Below are 7,626 nucleotides of genomic sequence, written 5' to 3' on the forward strand. Positions count from 1 at the left end.
GGCTGTACAGGCCCTCAGGTATTCTTTGCATCATTCTTTGTAATAATCCAGTGAAACGTGTCTTGCCACACCCCGCCAACCCTTGCAAAACAAACATCTGTTTTGAGAGGCAGGAGTGTCTTGCTTAGATCTTCTTACATCCAGCTGAATTGGCAGCCACTGAATTGCTCAGGCCTGTAAGCATTTGTTTTCACCTGCCAACTTCCTTTGTTTCTAATGATCAACCTAAACAGGACATGGTTGGCAGTGAGGTAGAACAAACACAGCAAATTCGTTCCACTAAACTCGTTGCATGCTGCATGTGATAAGCTTTTTTAAAGTGGCAAGCATGCACACGATTTACATACTCCTTAATCAACAAAAACTTCTGATTTACATGAAACAATATAAAATAATTATTAAAAATACAAATAACTCTCAAAAGTTAAAAAAAAAAGCCGGCATATTTTTTTAAAAATAAAAAATATAACTAAATGAAATAAAACAATAAGTATGTATAAAGCACTCTAATTTGGAAATTAATGTTCAGCTACTCTGAGAACTGTAGCTCTGAGCGGGGAACAGGGATCTCCTAACAACTCTTAGCACCCTTAAATTACAGATCCCAGGATTCTTTGAGGAAAGCCATGTTTAAAGTGGTATCATAGTGCTTTAACTGTATGGTGTGAAGGTGTGGCCACAGTCTCCCTCTTTCGACAGGTAGTCAGGTTGTGTATCCATAGCAGTGACCAGAGGAGGAATGACTGATGGGAGGAACACAGAGAGAAGAAACGCCACGGTGCATCTGCAGCAGCACAATCAGGCACCTTCATCTGCCCCACCTGCAACAAAACATGTCTCTCCCTTATCGGTCTCTATAAGCCACAGCAGGCGCTTCCAACAGTTTGACTTCACCCCCAAAGGCGCACTCCTCCATTGTCTCCTAAGACAGAGGGATGCCAACTCCCCCCTTCAAATGGGCAGTGGAAATAAGTCTCTTTTGTCTTTCAAAATGGCAGCAGAGTCATAGTGAAATCTGCCCTCTGTCTGAGTGTGCAGCTCCTTTCTGCCTGTGCCTGCCTTCTCTCTCCTCCCCTCTTTATGTAAACAGCAGGGAAGTCGCCATCTGGCACTGCCAATTGCTGCATGATTCATTCCCCTTTTGTTAACAAGAGTGACCCTCTTACAGAGAGAGCGTCTGGACCAGAGAGACTCCTAGGAACCTGCAGCTTTGAGTTTATTTTTCCCTGGCACAGAGAAGGCTTTTTAGGGTCAGCATTCAGGCTGTTTCCACAGTTTATAGCTTTCCTGTGCAAGAAAGCACCCTCCACAGCTTCTTCCATGGGTGTTACCATCACAATAATCCTATGAAGCATGTTAGGCCGAGAAGTAATGGCCAATTGGCTCAAATATGTTTACATACATATATAATTTTATTTTTATGCTACTTTTCCTCAGATCAAACCATGCTCAAGATGGCTTGCAACATGAAAAAATACATAACTACAACAAAAGCAACCCAACAATAAATAAAACATTAAAAAAGACACAACCACACTGCACAATTTCCACATACAGTGGTGCCCCGCAAGACGAATGCCTCGCAAGACGGAAAACTTGCTAGACGAAAGAGTTTTCCGTTTTGGAGGTGCTTCGCAAAACGAATCTCCTATGGGCATGCTTCGCAAGACGAAAATGTCTTGCGAGTTCCTGCGGTTCCCCCCCTTTTCCCTCCCTTTTTCTAAGCCGCTAAGCCGCTTATCAGCTGATCCGATAAGCCGATAAGCCGCTAATAGCGCTAATCCGTCAATGGGCTTGCTTCGCAAGACGAAAAAACCGCTAGACGAAGAGAATCACAGAACAGATTCTTTTCGTCTTGCGAGGCACCACTGTAAATGGAAAGATCTAAAATAAAGATACAAAACTTGACAGTAACAACCCCCCTAAACTGACAAATAACACCCCAGCCCAACTGTCTGTTCAGCAGCTTCAGCTTTTGCAGTTGGAGTCAGTCCGGGCCCTGACCTCCCAGGCCAGGTGGGAAAAGGCCTGCAAGGCAGAGAGCAGGTCTTCCAGGACTCTCAGCCAACATGGGCTCTGGCCTCTTCAGCAGCCTCAACACTTGAGGTTTCACAATGTTTACATGTGATGTACACATGCTGGGAAACTGCAGCCAATTATACTTTCCCTATACAAGTATGTGGGACCTTCACACATTAAGAAGCACTAATAATTTTCACACATAGAAGCATCTTTGTGTAGAAAAATAAAGGGGGTGCACACAGCAGCCTCTATTCTGATTTTAGGTGCATCCCGTTCTCCCTGCTTTACAGATCTGATCAAAACCAAATGCTCATAGGCATGGAGTAGAAAACAAGAGTTGGGATGTCTCTTATCTTTTTCGTCCAGGATATCAGGACTCCTGCCTCTTCCTGCTGAAGCAGACACAGCTTTGCCACATCATCAATATTCCTTTTCTTTGTCTTCCCTTGAACTCCCACTGAGCCTTCCTGTCAGATCTACCAGGGTTGGTGACACTTGCTAATTATGTTAATGAGAGATTTTTAAGAATGTAATCTCATTTCTTGGGAGCTCTGCACTCCTAGTTAGCTCAAATGAGAGTCTGGGGGGAATGTGCAAATATGCAGTTCTCCATCTGTGCTCTGAAGTTCTTGGAGGGGATTCCACAAGCACTGACCTTCTTTCTTCAGTCAGCCAAACAATATTACCGAATACCAATCTTGCTTCCCTGCAATATCCAGTCTGTTTCACAGCAATCTGTCTCCTACGTCCCTTCTCACAAAACAAATGCAGAGGCATCCCTCTGGCTCAGTTTTTCCTAAACTAAAACCTTGGTTACCTCAACAATGCAAACAGAAGAGCTCCATCAGTACTGGGGAAATCATCCAAAATGTTAAGTGCACAGACACTCACAAGGGGAACAACACACTACTGTGCCAGGCTCAAAGATTCCTCTCAACAGTTTCCATTTATAATTCTTTTCCATTGGATTTTCTCAAGGTCCTGCCTTTTATTCCCTCCTTCCAGTTCTCACATGAACTGATAAACAGTAGGTCACATTCACACCATAAAGGACTATGGTACCACCTTAAACAGGCATGGCTTCCCCCAAACAGTTCTGGGAGCTGTAGTTTAAGGGTGGTGAGAGTTGTTAGGAGATTTTATTCCCCTCCCAGAGCTATGATTTCCAGAGTTCCTTAATATGAGGGATTGACTGTTAAACTACTCTGGAAACTGTAGCTGGGGCGGGGTGGGGAATTAAGAGTTCTCCTAACAACTCTCATCACCCTTAATAAGCTACAGCTCCCAGAAGCCATGACTGTTTAAAGTGGCATCATAGTGCTTTGAATGTATTGTGCGAATGTGGCCAAAGTCACTTTGCACTGCATAGCTGTTCTGTTTCAGACACTACAATAAAGCAAATCACCAACACCAGAAAGGCCAACTTCCTTATACAGCCACACCTCAGGTTACAGCCGCTTCAGGCTGCGTTTTTTCGGGTTACGGACCACCGAATCTTGGAAGTACCAGAATGGGTTATTTACGGGTTTCGGCAGTCACGCATGCGCAGAAGTGCTAAATCTCGCTTTGCGTATGCACAAAAGTGCCGAATTGCAACCCGCGCATGCGCAGATGCGCCGCTGCGGGTTGCGAACGCTGCGGGTTGCGAATGTGCATCCTGCATGGATCATGTTCGCAACCCAAGCATCCACTGTACCTGGAAACTGTTAAAGAAGCATTTCCTAAATAGCATGACAGATGTCATGAGATACTGGCCGCCTACTAACCTGTGCCAAATTTTACGCACGCTTAGCGTCCCAATTCTAAGTACAAACAGTACAGCTTATTTCCCAAGTGCTGTGTTTAGATTCAAGCAGTACGACAAATCAGCAAGACTCTGGTGCATGTAACCAGTGTACAATTGCAAAAATTACCGTATTTTTCGCTCTATAACACGCACCCGACCATAGCACGCACGTAGTTTTTAGAGGAGGAAAATCCGTAGTCATGCCACCCGTAGGCATTCCCTCCATAACACGCACAGACATTTCCCCTTACTTTCTAGGAGGAAAAAAGTGAGTGTTATGGTGCAAAAAATACGGTAAGTATAACACACTAAGAGCAGAAGGGAGCTAGTACCAGTTCAGAATTACTGCCCATTAACCATTTATTCTTCCCCTAGGTGTAAATGGTCATCAATCTGTATCACTATTCATTAAGCGTTTTAATGAGGTCCTTACAGTATGTATGACATTTAGAACCTATATGACTCACAGAAGGATGGCCTCCCCCCCCCAGGTTTGCAATATTTTTTGTTGGCAAGGCTGTTATTTTAAAGAGAGGGACCGACCTAGTAAAGCTGCCCTTCTACTACATCTGAAATTTAGCTTTTTACTGTCTACACTGTAAACTCTACACCAACTGGAAAACATCTCTCCATGGTGTCAAACTGGATTTGCCAGGGATAGTATCTGGGATCTTTTGCTTGCAAGGCACTCTCACCACAGCCTTTTCTTATATCACAGCCCTTATTAAATCTTAACTTTTAACTATGCATTTGTGTAGGTTATGTATCCCTATCAATTCACTTCATTTTGGCAAAGCCCCCTCCTCATTTAGATTCTTGCAGATGCTGGATTCTAGGAAACAGGTACTATGTCAGCAAATTCCTTCAGTCTGTAGCATTCAACCTTTATAATGGGACAAGCCAAAGTAGCTAGTACCACTTTAAAAAACCGCATGCTTTTATGAACAAAATAAGGTTGATAATAATAATAATAATAATAATAATAATAATAATAATTTATTTATACCCCGCCCATCTGGCTGGGTTTCCCCAGCCACTCTACAAAGATTCTTCTTTGACAAACAACCTCAGGCAAACATTGCTTTAGACCAGAATCTGAGCTATTCTGAGTGGAGGTAAATTTATTTTTCATCTCCAGCTGGGGGGGGGGGATTGCAAATACCTATAATCAAACCTCCAAATGTGATTGTTAACATGCAGTCTGTCGTGGGTGTGCATCCTCCAAAAGCCACTTTAAAGTCTTCCTAGCACCAGACTCAACAAATAAACGATGACAGAAATAGGAAGATGTGACAAAAGCTAATTACAAGAAAACTCAAAAGAATATGCCCAAGCAAGTTGTATTGGCTTGTTTTCTTAATTCTATTCATAACCGTCCTCCCCTGCAATGAGACAGTATTAATGTAATTTGATGGCAGATCAAAGTCAGTTTAAATTAGGTTTTACGGGGGGGGGGGGTAGCACAAAAACTCAGCACAAATGTTATTTGATTTTTAGGAGCCCTAAATGTCAGTTATATGCTCAACTTCCTCCTCATGCTTTGGTTTTGTCATCTGAGCTCACTGCTCCTGCCGTTCTGGTCTTTCGACATGCCTGAGTGGGAGGTCTCCATCTTGTAGCAACGCAGCGTGCGGCAGTGGGGTCATCTCAGATTAGCTGTTCTTTGCTGCCCAGAGCCAAATTGACAAATGAATAAAGCTCAGCCGTGTGCATGACTTGGGTTGCTGAGATCGCAAGGTCAGTGGAGACCCCCAGGGAAAGAGGGAAGGGAAGCCTTTAGCTGGTTACACTGACTCAGCACCGCCGACAAATCGATAGCTAGCACTGCCTGGGAAAGATGTCTCAATAGAGGCTTCAGTGCTGAGCTCAGCACAAACATCAGGTCATGACATGCAGCAGCTGGGGGAGGGGGAATAAAAGCAGCATTGACCTCCAGCACGCTTCACTTTCACTTGCCAAGAAAAGAACAAAGCGACCAGGTCTTGACTGGGTCAATAACCTTTGAGATTTCAAATGAGAGCAAAGGGAAATTGAAACGAGACAGGAAATGAACCACAAACAGTGGCATATGATCTGGGCTCCATAACAAACCTGTGTTTCATAGAATCATAGAACTATAGAGTTGGAAGGGACCAGTGTTAGAAACTGAGGTTTTAGACATTTAATTTTGATGCTTCCTCTCTCCTCCCCCCCCCCCCACAGCTTCTCCTTGCATAGGTCTGCTTTTTCCCCAGGTTCTGACATCCACAAAAATGCTTCTTGCATGATGACACAAAATGTGACTCACACTTACGAAAAGCCCTGTGTGACTATGGCTCTCTCTCTCCCCCCCCCCATTACAACTCACATGATTTTGAAAGGAATGTGCTCCCACCTGCATGCATTTCTGAGGAAACAGCCATGATTTATCCAAACATGTGCTCATCAGTACGGACACCACGTGTGCGTTCTGTATTTGGCTAGGCCAGAGGTTTTTAACTATTTTGATTCCACGGCTCCCTTGGCCAACTACATTCTGTGGCACCCCAGTGGGGCTCAGGAGCCCAGTTATGTCACCCCTTGCCTGCAGAGCTGGCAGCCTCTCACCCTTTTTCAAGCACCCTCCCGTTTGGAGTGCTCCCTCAACCTCCTCTCCTCTCTCCTTGGGAGTCATCTGGGCAGCTGCTGCCGCCACCCCTGGCCTCTGAGCTCCCCCTGCCCCAAAGAGAGGTGCCTCCTCACACTGCCCCACAGGAGCCTGGCAATTGTCTGTCCATTCCCAACAGCAAGGGCTGGCTGGCTGCACTCCTTTGCCAGCTTGCTTGCTTACTCCTGGGCTGCCTCAGCTCCTGGCAACCAGCACCCCTTGGCCAGCCGCAGAGGCACCACTCGCCTGGGGAGCTTATAGCCAGGGCTGCTGAAATAAACAGTTGTGCAATCCTTTGGGAGGCAGAGACATGAGAGGGCATCAGAGGGGGGAGGGAAGGAAAGAGGGACAGATGCCAGTGTTGTCCAAGGCCCCCCTGACCATCACTCAAGGCACCCCAGGGTGCCACGGCACACTGGTTGAAAACCACTGGGCTAGGCTACTGGAAACAGTACACAAAAACACTTTAGGACAAGTGACTCACAATCTTAACACTTGGGTGGACAGCTCCCAGGTCGACAAACCAGACTTGATCTGTTTTCTCTCATCAGTTCTCTCTTGCTCTTATTTGAGAATCCTTCTACTTTCTCATTCTCCCATAGTAAATATTTACTTTCCCCTCAGAAACGTACTTATGGATAAGCAGTGCTGTTCCCCATAACATCTCTACAAAGAATCAAAGCCTAAGAAGGCATTGGCACCCATGGCATTTGGCCATTTGGGCACCCATGCCATAAGTGAAATTCTAAACATGAGATAAAGTTACAGTATGAACCTGCCCAGGCCCTGAGATCATCATCTGAGGCTCTTTTCTGTGTGCTACTTCCAAAGGAAGGTGGCAATGACAGACTAGGCCTTCTCTGTGGTAGCCCCCTCCCTAGGAAGAACCTTGCAATTATTTCAGCACCAGGCAAAGCTGGGTTTTTATTTATTTATTTCCCAGGCATTATTAATGTGATTTTATCATTCTATTTTTTACCCGGCTAAATTACCTTGAGAGGTTTTTTATTAGTAGCAAATGATACAGAAATGTAATAAATCTAACCCAGTACATACAAGGTCCCACCATCCCATGTTTTTTGGGCTTGTCTACAGAATGGGATAGTTGCCCTCTCTGTATGTTTATCAAGAACATCCTCTTTAATGCCGTGTCATGCTTGTGCAAAACACACAGAGGCTGGACCTGGGATCA

This window comes from Podarcis vaucheri (genome assembly GCF_965113315.1).
Source record: "Podarcis vaucheri genome assembly, chromosome: 1".
Lineage (NCBI taxonomy): Eukaryota > Metazoa > Chordata > Lepidosauria > Squamata > Lacertidae > Podarcis > Podarcis vaucheri.